The 13499-nt window shown below is 36.2% G+C and overlaps 1 protein-coding gene across 2 annotated transcripts in view; it reads left to right on the forward strand.

The window, feature by feature from the left end:
* The first annotated feature begins 1094 nt into the window (after positions 1-1094).
* Positions 1095-13499, forward strand: part of CD36 (CD36 molecule (thrombospondin receptor)) — a 79941-nt gene continuing 67536 nt past the window's right edge. Inside the window, exon 1 of one of the 2 annotated variants that reach the window (XM_011986101.1) lies at positions 1095-1322. The gene's annotated coding sequence lies outside the window, so the exon portion shown is untranslated. The remainder of the gene's footprint in view (positions 1323-13499) is intronic. The other variant, XM_011986102.1, reaches the window with a different exon arrangement.

The raw sequence follows: 13499 nt of genomic DNA on the forward strand, positions 1-13499 counted from the left end.
GGTTAGACTCTCAAATGAATCAGTTATTCACCATGTGTCCATTATCAAAACTTAGCCTTTTAGTTGCAGTTTCTTCTCTGGAAAGTGAGCCTAAAATGTTAATTTGAAAGCTTATTTTGGGATTAGAAAACGAGAATTAATTAGATGCTATCTACGTCGTAAAGCGTCAGGCACATGAACAGTGCTCAATACATAGGACCTATTATTAAAATATGATGAAAATACTGGTTATGGTAATTTGACAAAACAACCTTTTTTGTGAATAGTGGTTACTACTTGATACAGAATAGTTTTATTTAAAGAGTGCTAACTCTAGTCTATAATTTTCCTTTAATGTGATTCTGTAAAAGAAATTTTAATTGAAAATATGTAAATATCAGGAGAGCAATATGGCTTTTCCAGTTTCTCTGTTCACTTTGCTTTAGTATATAGAATTAGAGATTCTTAATATACAAATCCTAGAAATTAATTTAGAAATCCTGTCATTATATCTTCAGAGTAATAACTTTCATCACAGGGTCTGTTTGGGCTGAGAGTAGAGCTTTATTCATGTTTACCGGAAGTCCTAAGCAAAATTTATTGTAAACCAAATACATTCTACAACCCTTCAAAAAGATTCAAAAAACAATAATTTAAACCAAAGAACTCTGGCAGTGCATGGCACTTTCTGCCTCATTAATTGAGGCAAACAAAAAATGACCAAATGACTACTGAAAACATAGAGGAGAAAAAATACTAAGAAAGTTTACAGGGACTCACCTACAAAAGTTACTGGAACAAAAATCTGTTTGTTGACTCAATAGTAATCAATATTCATTTTTATGTTGTTTTATACTTAAGACAGGAAAATCTGAGCCTTTCTCTTTACTATCAGAGCAAATGGCAATCATGAAGTGAAGCTAATTTATTATTGATTATTGATTACTTGAATTTCTATGTTTCATAAATAGAGCAACCATCTGTTAAAGGGAATAACAGGTTCTAGCAGGGAAAGGATTAAGGGTTTTATTTTCTTCAACTGAGGCCCAAAAGGGTGAGATTTTTCAAGTTAACATTCATTCCATTTTGCTCAGGTGTCAGGGATCTATATTTATCTTGTGTTAGGCGTGCATCCGAAGTGCTGGAAGTCTCAGGATGTCAATGGTTTTCAGATGTCAGGATACCCTTAAGGATAGATGAAGGGTTGAGAGCCTGTGCCTCATTTCTGAGTTCTCAGCTGCTATGTCGTGGAAATCCTGTTTACTTTCTGCATCTCCTCCTGCAAGGCTCTGGAGCCAGTCTTGAGGTCCTACATCTGCGAAAGCAAGCTCTTCTAGAAGTTGGTGAGCAGAATGCTTTTTGTTTAGAAGTGTGGCTGTAAATGTCTTTGTAGTTGATGCCCTGTCATCTAGTAAGTAACTATTATTTTGGGGCTCTCTAAAAACGCAATTATTTTCTGATATAATAGTTTAGTCTGTGATGCTTCTTTTAACTTATTTGTAAGTTTTAACGAAATGGTTAAAGAAATTTGCTTTTTAACCCTTAAACCTTACATTTCCACAAGTCTCTAAATTCCATAGGATGCTATGGATTTCTAGTTGCCTATTTCATGTATTTTACTTAGAAAACATCAGAAAACCCAAACTTCTCATGATTTCAAAAAGTGTAATTTTACTTGAAACTTATTTTCCTTTAGATTTCTTGTTTCTGTTTTCTGATAGGTTTTTAAGAAGATTAATATTTTCAAAAGGATACTCTAAAAATCTGGCCAATTTGATTATCCTCTTCCAACCTGGAAAAGTTTGTATTTAAAATGAGACTAGAATTTGAATGACCTTCTTTCTTGGGACTCTGAAAATGTTTTTTGGCTTGCTGTCACAACTGACAAATATATTTAAGAAATAATCTAAAAGACCAATCTTAATTTGACTCCTAGACAGAAGAAAACAAAAATATTTTTATACATAAAACTTACTAATCATTAGTGATCATAAAAATTTTCTTGAGTGTGGGTGCCGCATGTCTTATTTGTGGGGTAGGGGGAGATTTTATCACCTAGCAGAATTTTTGTTATACGGTGTGTTTCATAATATGACTACATAAGATCAGACAACACCGCCAAGATTGACAAAGTCGTTACTTACACAGAAAGTCAAGTTATGCATATTTTGAGACACAATTAAGGTTGATACAAAAAAAAAAAAAAGCAATTCCTTCTGTTTCTCCATGCTATTCTACAAGCCCTGGAATGAATTAGATAGGCTTCTTTGCCTTTACAAAAAAGGTCACTTTCTTTTATTATTTGGGGAATGGTTGCTTGGTGCTAGACCGAATTCTGGGGAACCATTTAAGGCTAATACTTCCAAAGGGGTAAACTTCTTGTTCACACTCCTTGAGAGGACTCACAATTCACATGGGATCTCTGTCTCAAAGAGAAATTGGCAAGCTATCCTGTTTTCAGTTATAACTGACTAAATAATAAAAGTGGATTTGTGGGGCAATATATGAGACTCCTGTAATCCTGACAAGAAGAAAGGAAAAATATTTTCAAATGATGTACTGTGCAATTACTAATTATTTGGAATCTGATCCTTTTGTAAAGTATAATGACAACTGTGGAATTAACTGTTCTAAGAGTTCAAGAAAGCAAACACCTGAGGATAATAAAACAATTTTCACCTGGGAAAAAGATATGCTCTGGAACTCAAGAATTACTGTCAGGCAAAAGAAAAAGGGGGGTGGTTAAACTGCTGACAAATCATTGAAAAAAGACAGCTTAAGGTTGTAGAGTTGTAGAGTAGGATGATTAAATGGAAGGAAACGTTTCAGAGCAAAGAAATATAATATAAAGCTGTTGATGTAACTGTGGCTTATTTTGCTTTTCACCACAAATTACTGATTAAGATGACTAAGGAATTTAATCTGATATTCTTAGTATTTACAAACTAATAAAGCTTCAGGTTAAATTATTTGAAAAAAAATCCCAATTTTGAAATAAATGCTATAAAATGAGTGAAAAGGAAAAATGTATTTGTCTGATGTTTATGATTTTCCTAAAGATTGCAATTCAGATAAAAATTGTGAAGTGCATCACTTTATTGCATTCTGTGAGGAGCAAGTGGAGGTACTGAAGAGGGTGGGAATGAGGTTGGGTTTCCATATCATGTGACTGGAATCCTCAGTTATGTCTAATCCACAGTGATTAGTCACAAACAATACATGCTCATCAGGAAAAGAAAATGATCTCAAATGTAAGTGTGCAAGGAATAGAAAAAAATATAGTCCAGTAAATAGTTTTAGTGTTGTATGTAGAAGTACAGTAATTGGCTAAGTCACTGGAAACTTTCTTTCTTTCTTTGTTTTTTAACAAAGTATGCCGTTGGTTCCACAATAAGCTTTCAAGTCATTTCTTTATGGAAAGGGTAAAGTGAATTCTGATTTGTATCTTCTGACAAACCATGTGGAGAAGAAGTAACACTTTTAGATACGTGCTCATTGGTACCCTGTTAAATAGCTAAAGATGTTTTGAAATATACCCAGAGACCTTTGTCACACAAACACTATCGTACAAAGAAGGAAATGACAGAAAATTGGCAAGCATTAGAGGGGACATAGGAGACAGCTTGGCTCATTCACCAAGGACTCCGGACTGTGCTCAAATGGAAAAGCATTGTTTGCCCTTCAGTGCTTGTGATGTTTAAAGGTGAAATGAGGATAGTTTTTAAAAATAAATTATTATTAGTTTCATCTCTTCATTAATGTTGTTCCTTCTCATTAAGTCTTATAAATATTACTTTTCTCATTTTAATTTTTAGAAAATAAAAAAAAAAGTCATGTCTTATTTTACAACCATGACTTAATAAGAACACTTCAGTCTAACTGAAATTCATTTGGAGGTTCCTTTGATCCCATGTTGAAACTTCATTGTAACTTTATTTAAAATGTAGCAAATGCCACTGCAAGATCTACTTCTTGTATCTCATTCTGGTAAGTTTTAGAAATGAAGTAATAAACATTAGTGTGTTCAATACAATGGTCTCATAAAATAGAACCCAAAGCATACTGTCTTTTTAGAGAAGATATAAAATTTTAAGTAAACTGGATATCTCCTTTAAGACTGAGCTCTAAAACATGAAATACCTATTTTGGTTGAATACATGATGGAGTTGCTATCTGTCAAATACCTTTATTCATTGACATACTCTTTCAAAAATATTTAATGAACACCTACACTGCTTTAGGAAATGCTATTAGAAATAATGTTGTGCTGAACATTTATAAGAATCTAGGATCATTTTACAGGCGGTTTTCTGAACTTTGTTCATATAGAATGAAATTTTTGATGAAGGTTAACAAAAACTGTTAGTAAATGGTGAAAGCATATTCATCATTTTATGGATACTTTTCCCCATGACCCCACAACAACAGCTCCCTTAAAGTGTTATCAGTCTCTGGGGGAAAAAGTGGACCAAACGAGTGACAGTTATATTTCCAGAAGGACTAGAAGGAAGATATTGGCAGAGTTGTTTCCATTGCTTACTCTAAGCTTCTCGTTATTGCATCATTTACTCTTAAAATGCTAAGTAACTTCACACAACATAGGAAGCCTCTCCAGAATAAAATATCTGTAGTCTGGATTCTAAGCTTTAGGACTGATAACTTCCTACATTATTTCTTCTTGAACTATTTCATCTGAAATGGGGAATAAATACTATTCTTGATTTTATCTTGGTCTCTTGGGGAGACTTTTAATTTCTATTAGCCCTATCCTTTTAAGAGCTGCTTGGTCAATAGGTACATCTAAGCAGATGCCATAGACACGGAATTACAGGGCAGAAAGGTATGAGCTGTGATAAGCTTAATATACAGGGATAAGAGCATTCCTTACAGACCTTTGCTATTGCCTAGAGTTGGAGCACCTTGCCTGCATATAAACGCCATAAAGGTAATGGAGTTATTCCACTTGTAACTACTTGTGTTAATAACAGCAATGTCCCCGTGCCTGACTCATACATAATAATAACTCAATAGATTTTATTCATTTATTTAAATTATTGTCTAACTATTTCCTAAATCAAAATATTCATCTTCTTCTAAGGACTATGACTAAAATTTTAAGAATTTTGCATTATGGAAATAACTTAGATATATTTGTTTCTTATGTTTAGCACTTTTTCTGAAAATATCCAAATTGACATAGCTCTCGACTATAACGTAATACATAGAGCTGTGCAACTTTTTTTTGTATTAAATTCTCGGGTAGGTAGTTTAATGGAATGTTACTACTGCTGTTCTTCTTAGCATGTCTGTGGGTTTGTTTATTTTTATAATATAAGACAGATCCTCTACTCATAAAATGAATTATGGGATTTAACAGAGAAATATTCTATAATTTATAAGACACTAAATATATAAAATCACAGATGTTGAGAATGTCTCAGTAAATCAGTTCATGAAGCTCATTCATTTCACCTAATGCCTCTCACTGATGTCCTAGTCCTTTCCCCAGTCTGCATGCAAAACTTAGATGTGCTTGCTACTGTGTACAGTCTCTTAGATCTCTTTGCCGCATATACTGAGTTTTGGATGAAGCCAGAGAGAAACATTTAGCTCAGTCAGTTTCACTCTGGGCCCAAGGGTCATCTTGGAGATTTGCTAATCTTTCCTCCAGGAAAGGGCTGTGATTTCTCCACTTTTCACTTCGTGAACAACCACAGCATACACAGTACTGTTCTTCGCTAGCCTAGTCACGTATCCCCTCAAAACCCTCTCTGACGTTTGGGGATGGTGGCCAGCTGGTGGTAAAAGTACAGGCATCACCCATTTTCTTTCTCCATCCCTTAGTTCCTTTCTGACCTAGACAGGTGCTTGAAAGTTCCTTCCCCTTCAGTCTTCCAATCTTTGCGTATTGTATCCTTGTACTACAGCCCTGTTATAATCATTCAACAAAATTCTGTATGGTTTACCAGCTGAAGTTGGGAAATACAGGATTAAACAAGGGGAAAAATAAATTCTATTATTAAGAGGCAAACAGGAAACTTACTATAATTCCTCCCATTATCTTCTCCACCCCATTAATATTCCTCTTGAGTATTAAAGGTAGCATTTTGTTCTCTCAACTCTCCCATGCAAAACTTCTGTACATAGTAACAGCAAGAGAGTTTCTGAAGCTGAAATCCTGTAGAATAAATAAAAGCAACTGAAACAATCTGAATGGTCTTTTGAAAAAAAGAAGAAAAAGAAAAGCACTTAATTATTTACCATGGCAAAGCAACAGCTATGAAGCTTGCCTTTTCTTTTTTTCTGAGGCTTAGGGCTGGAGGTTGACTTTCAGCTGCTCTCCCAATGTTTACATTTTTTTCATAGCAAAAGCTACAAACAGAAGTGGAGATAGTTCTTAGCACACTCTAAAACTAAGACCTACTGATTTTTTTACAAGTAAGGACGTGGAGGCTTGTAGAAGTTAGTGACCTTTTATGCCCTTGTCTAGTCATATTGCTTTCCTCAGTTTCCATTTCTGCAGATTTTCTAGGCTCCCATTCCCCATCCCCCACTTGCTAAGTGATATCAATTTTCATGACTTCACCTATAATCTGTATGTTGAGGAGACCCCAATCTACATCTTATGGCTCCAATCACTCTTCTCAACTTCAGATCCATATATCTCCATGCCAGTAGGTCAGGTTCTCGAGTTGAAAGTATCTAAACTCTTTTTGTTGTCGTTGTTGTTGTTGTTGAGACGGAGTCTCACTCTGTCACCCAGGCTGGAGTGTGGTGGTGCGATTTCGGCTCACTGCAACCTCCTTCTCCCAGGTTCAAGAGATTCTGCCTCAGCCTCCCAAGTGCTGGGACTACAGGCGCCTGCCGCCACGCCCAGCTAACTTTTTTGTATTTTCAGTAGAGACGGGGTTTCACTGTGTTAGCCCGGATGGTCTCCATCTCCTGACGTGATCCGCCCGCCTCAGCCTCTCAATGTGCTGGGATTACAGGCCTGAGCCGTATAACCTTATTAATGTGTTCTGATTCAAGATGTACATTTTTATGTTCAAAATTAAATTATAATCCCCAAGTGAGTGTCTTTTACTAGGCTTGAATTGATCCCAGCCTTCAATAATATATATGCATATAACATATCCCCTGCAAATTATTTTAAAATAAAATGGTTAAATTTTAATAGCTATTTATTACCTATGTAGTACCTGTAAAGCACTCTAAAAATAATTATGCAAAGTGCCTAGTATTTAATGAGAAGTAAATTATTGCCTGAGGCATACTCTCTACTGTTAGACTGCGTATGTTTGAAACTTAGTTCTCTAACTCCCCAGCTCTGTGACCTCGGACAAGTTAGTAAACTTCTTCGTACCTCTGCTTCCCTATCTGTAACACATGGATAATAAACATACCTACCTCATAGGGTAACTGTCCAAGATAAGCAACTTAATGCATACAAAATACTCATAAAAGTGTCTTGCATATTGTAAATGCCATAGAAGGGTTAAATATTATTTAAGTTTTACAATACTTTTAAAATAAATACTGTTATCTCCATTTTACAAATGAGTAAACAGACTTAGAGAGATTTAGAAATTGGCTCAGGATCTTGCAGCCAGTTAGTGAAAATGCCAATATTAAACCCGGATAGAACTAACCCCACCCCACCCCACCCCTAAACCTGGTCCTGTATTTCCCCTCCAGTACCTCCTTTTGTCTTGTTACTCAGGCGTAAAACCTGAGACTTACACTTTTTTCCTCTCTACCTAGCTAATTAGTCACCAAGCCTTAGCTACTCATGCTACCTTCTAAATATCTTCCATATCCACTAAATATTTCTGAAATCTTTCCCACGTTTCCTACCCCCACCCCCATAGCCACTTTTTAAGTTCAACTACATAATTTCCTTTCTAGATTATTTTGATAGGCTTCCTCTGGCCTTCCCTCCAATCCATTCTCCATGCTGATGCCAAGGCCATCTCCTAAACCCAAATTTTATCATGTACTCCTTCCCTAAAAATCCTTGAGTAGTCCTGTGTTGCTTTCAAGATAAACCCCCAAGAGAATGATTTCCAGGTAATCAAGGCACACATATAATATAAAGTTTGGTATATTATGTGTTAAATTACGGCATCATGTTTGTAGTCATTTGTGGCCACTTTTCTGGTGTTTTGTCTTGTTCTTCCAAAACTCATACACTGTACCGAAGTCTTACTGAATTTTGTTTTCCCAGTTGTATGTTTATTATTTTGTATGTTTTTTTATGTATCTCTATTTGGGGGAAATGCCTATGATCCACTCTACCTTCTCCCACTCTATACCGGGATCTTTATATGCAGTCGCGGCATAAGGAACCACTTCCTCCACCACTGTCCTTTAACACCTTCTCTCCCTCACCATCCACTCTCCCCACCTGAGTGTAGGTATCACAGCCTGTTAGAAGTGTCTGTTTATGAATCTGCCTTCCTAGACCTGCTGAGAGCTACTTGAGCGGGGTGTCAGGTTTTTGTTTTGTTGATTCTCACGTTTTCTCCAATCAATCAGAAGTCCAAACTAAAAATACTGTAGGAATATATTTAAGTTTACTCTTGCAAGGGCTACTGATTAATAAAATATTTGCCAATGTAATTGGGGGGAATAAAAGCATATATAAATAAAACAAAGTTGATGATTCAAACTGTGATAGCAGAATAATTTCACGTGTAATCTGAAGATTTCAACATGAGCTTGTTAGGAGATGTAATACAGCATTAGATTCAGAAAAAATAGTTGCAAAAAGCTTGAGTTAGTATTTGCCTGTCTTCTAGCTTGTGATCTGTTGGTGAGGGGAGCCAGATCAGAATTTGGTTCAGGTTACAAGTATAATCACCCAGCAGGTGCTTGCTATGTAGGCAAAGGGTTGAGGGCAAGATAAGATTAGGAAAGGACGTGCACTGTGAGGGGTGAGCCAAGCTCTGGGTCTGATCTAGGTTTAAATCCTTCCTTGGAAAACAAGGACTGGCAAGTGAATACTGGAAACTGAAGAGTGAGAAGTATTATCCAAAAGCGCACAGCTCACTTTTAACAGCTGATTAAATGAGCCTAGATTTATCACAGTAGTTCTCAAAAATTGGTGCATGAGAACGATAAAAAAATGTTTAACTTGGTATTCACAATGCCTTTTTAAAAACTGTTACTATATTGTCATTGTAATTATCATCATCATTACCCTTATTGTTTCCCTGAATCTATATTTGTGCTCTGTATGTCCCACCTCAGACTATCTAAGATTTTTAATCCCTTCTAGGAAGTTATTTAAAATCCACCTACAATTATTTTGGTAGCCATTTACTGAGAGGGTAATTTAGCTTCCTAATATTATGCTATTTTTATGTCATCTTTTATAAATACAAGAATAGTATATCTTCAGTGTAGTCACTGAGGCTTCTTTAGTGAAGTTTTAGTGAAACAGAATTTTCCTCTATCTTCTTTTGAACAGATTTTGAACAGTTATTTTATTTATTTATTTATTTATGTATTTGAGACAGAATCTTGCTCTTGTCACCCAGGCTGGAGTGCAGTGGCATGATCTCGGCTCACTGCAGCCTCTGCCTCCTGGATTCAAGCGATTCTCCTGCCTCAGCCTGCCGAGTAGCTGGGACTACAGGTGCCTGCCACCACACCCGGCTAATTTTTTGGATTTTTAGTAGAGACAGGGTTTCACCGTGTAAGCCAGGCTGGTCTCTATCTCCTGACCTCGTGATCCAACTGCCTTGGCCTCCGAAAGTGCTGAGATTACAGGCCTGAGCCATGGCACCCAGAAAGATTTTTTTATTTTTTAGAGACAGAGTCTAGCTCTGTCAGTCAGGCTGGAGTGCAGTGGCACAGTCATAGCTCATTGTAATCTCAAACTCCCGGCTTCAAGTAATCTTACCCCCCTCAGCCTCCCAAGAAGCTGGTACTACAGGTACACACCACCATGCCCAGCTAATTTTTGTGGTTGTTTCTTTTTGTAGAGGCAGGGTCTCTATGTTGCCCAGGCTGGTCTCAAACTCCTGGCCTCAAGCAGTCCTCCCCACTGGGCCCCACAATCCACTGGAATTTTAGGCATGAGCCACTGCGCCCTGCCTTGAACAGAATTATAATAAAGCTCTTGGGTGTTTCATGGCCTTTCAGTGGATGCTCTGCCCCCGTATTCTGACCTGGCCATGTTTCTTGTCTCGGCCTGCTTCTTTCTCCCACACATGACACAGAAGCTCTAACCTCAAAATTGTTGTCCCATGTCATTTTGCACATCCATAATAATCTCTCCTGTTTCTCATTACTCTAGCATCTTCTAATTTTTCTTCTTTGAGTTTCTCTTTAGTCACCTTGAAAATTCTGAGAGATCGTGCTAGCATATACATCAGAGCCCCTGATAGCACTGGAGTTAGGAGCCAATTTTCTTAGGTGCTTTATTACTGCCAATGTCATTTATTTAACCAAAGAACAACAGGAACACACCTGTAGTGAGACAAGTTCATTACTCATTGCAAAGAGAGAGAAGTGTACCATAGGGAACTGACAGTGACCCAGTAAGAAGATATTAGGAAAAATCTATTCTAGAATTTGGACTTTGGTTGTTGACTGGGGAGGGTTGAAGGGTGATACTGAAGGAAATAGAGGTTTACTCTGAATTGGATGTTGTCAGGAGGCAGGATAATCTTATGATTGGTTGCCTTAATCTTATCTAGGACAAGGGAAGACTAAACTGAAGCTAAAGCTGTAATTGATAAAGAAGCAGAGTCACTCATAGTAAGTGGGAAGGGAATGTGTAGTATCTGTGGCTTGGGCAGTGTTCATAATCATTCTGGGTTCAGACCTAAAAGGGTCTCATTTTGTCTTGACTCATCATGATCACAGAATGGTTTTATCTAAAGTAAATGTTCTGTGAATTGTTTGTGTTCAGCAGAACAAACACCAAGGCCAAGCAGTGAGTGCTGGACCTACGTCCAGAAACAGCAAGACCTAACTCATAATACCAGGCCAGCTCCTGGATGAGGGGCTGTTTTCTCTTTACATTACAAAGTTCTTTGCTACTTCAGTAATTAAATGTGCACCCTTGAAATCCAATTTCTACTACTTTTGACTGTTGAAATAAGATTCTTTTAAATGTCCTTCTTAAGCTGTATAATATGCTCAATACATGGAGTACTTTAGTACAAAATATCATTCCTGTTATGCTAGCAACCTGAAAAACCAAGAGATCAGTCTGTGTATAAAAATGATAATGTGCACAAATTGTTTGGGGGAATTGATTCTTTTCTTTGCACATATACCATAAAAACTAATTTGTTATATAAATGAAAAAATTATGCCATTGGCACATATAAAATACAATGAAATGAAATTTTAATTACTCAAAGCTTCTTATGAAGAAATTAAGGGGTCTTTCTACTTAGTATATAGATGAATAGCATGCTAATCAGATCATAGAATCCTGCAGTTGGGAATTATCTTACAATGTATTTCTGAAAATATGCACCTCTGTGGAATTTATACAAATGTGGTTAAATACATATACTCAACTTTCTATTTAGATATTCCAGATATCACCTGAAATAGAAGAGATAATCTGACTTTTTCTATTATACAACCATAGACTTTCTTTTGTCATTTTTATTTCTTTAATTTTCCACATTGACAGATATAATTGTATGTATTCACTGTGTCTTAAATATATAAACATTGTGGAATGGACTCAATCTAGCTACTTAACATGTGTGTTATATCACATAGCTATTATTTTTGTAGTGAGAACACTTTACATCCACTAAGCATTTTTTTAAGAATTCAGACTTTCATCATAAGCTTTGCTTAAATACAAAAAAAAAAAATCTAGTAAGTGATTCAAGTCTGTGATTGAATAATATTCCATATATTTAGGTAGTATATGGATTGAAAATGAGTAGAAATGTTGACAAATATCCCATGGTAATAATCTACTTTGTAACTTCTCATAAATCTGTAGAGGAAGTAGTGGTAGAGAGACAAGGAGAGATGAGGCTAGAAATTAACTGGATTCCATAAGTCACACAAAGAAAAAGCATCTTTTCTTTGTGGTAATGTAATAGTTAAGACATTTGTAATATTCATATGCATACTACTTTATTTACATTATACATATATGCGTTTTAAACATGAGCTGCATGATAAATTTGAAGTTTCAGTGCCGTATGTAAAATTAAGTTTCTCTATTCTTTTTTTTGCAGGGAGGTGGGGGTCGGTCTTAAAATATGATAAAGGCAATACAAGAGAAATAGTGTGTTTTAACCTCTGCTGTATTTATCATAGTATCTTGTTAATAAGCTACTTCGATTCTATTTTGTAGAGTTTGTTCCTTCAGTTACTCTTGAAGATATCATCTAAACCAAGAAAGATGTCATTCTTCACTTCCTCCTTAAGGTCTATCCTTTCACAAGATCCTGCTTCATCTTTCCTATTTTGGAATAAAACATGTAGCTCTGTTTTATGTGAGCCAGAAATAATTTACTGAACAGGAAACTGTAGTTAAGAAGTAAAAATCCCAGTTAAAAAATTTAACTTTTAATGGGACAAAGAGGCATGAATCTTTTACAGATGAGAGATACTTGTCATGGGTCTAAGAGATGGGGTTTATTTAAGTCTAGTCAGCACTTTTGATTCTTTTTTTTTTTTTTTGAGATGGAGTCTGGCTCTGTCACCCAGGCTGGAGTGCAGTGGCCGGATCTCAGCTCACTGCAAGCTCCGCCTCCCGGGTTTACGCCATTCTCCTGCCTCAGCCTCCGGAGTAGCTGGGACTACAGGCGCCCGCCAACTCGCCCGGCTAGTTTTTTGTATTTTTTAGTGGAGACGGGGTTTCACCGTGTTAGCCAGGATGGTCTCAATCTCCTGACCTCGTGATCCACCCGTCTCGGCCTCCCAAAGTGCTGGGATTACAGGCTTGAGCCCCCACGCCGATTCTTAAATTTGAATGGTTCAAAACTTAAAAAAGAGTAGGATCCTGATAACCGAGTTGACTCCTTGTTAACAGTAATAAAAGGTAAATACTATCAATAAATATAAAATGTCTACTAGTTACTTGGGAAGTTAAGATAGTACTTTTGGAATCTATTTTATGCAGAACCAAATGCATATAATTAGCTAATATGCTTTTGGATGTCTCTACTCTAATATTACTGTCTGAAAAGTTGTTACAGATAAACATTTATTATTTTTCTGAAAGTCAAAGGGATATTTTGTATGCCCGGCTTAGCAGCAGTTATCTATTTGAAATGAAAATAAAAGAGCATTAATGCCAATCAGCTTTCTTACCTGAAATATTCGTATACTTGATGTTTTTCCACAAACTCTTAACACATCACAGATATTCTTAAACTACTTGTATAAGTTATACCAGAATAAAATGGGCATCATTCTCTTTTTTGTTTACATCGAATCCCTGTTTCTGCAGAGCACATTCGTGTTGTGGAGAAACAATGGTGATTGTTTGTTTGGTTTTTTTTTTTTTTTTTTTTTTTTTTTTTTTTTTT

This window comes from Mandrillus leucophaeus, unplaced genomic scaffold (genome assembly GCF_000951045.1).
Source record: "Mandrillus leucophaeus isolate KB7577 unplaced genomic scaffold, Mleu.le_1.0 Scaffold293, whole genome shotgun sequence".
NCBI classification, from domain to species: domain Eukaryota; kingdom Metazoa; phylum Chordata; class Mammalia; order Primates; family Cercopithecidae; genus Mandrillus; species Mandrillus leucophaeus.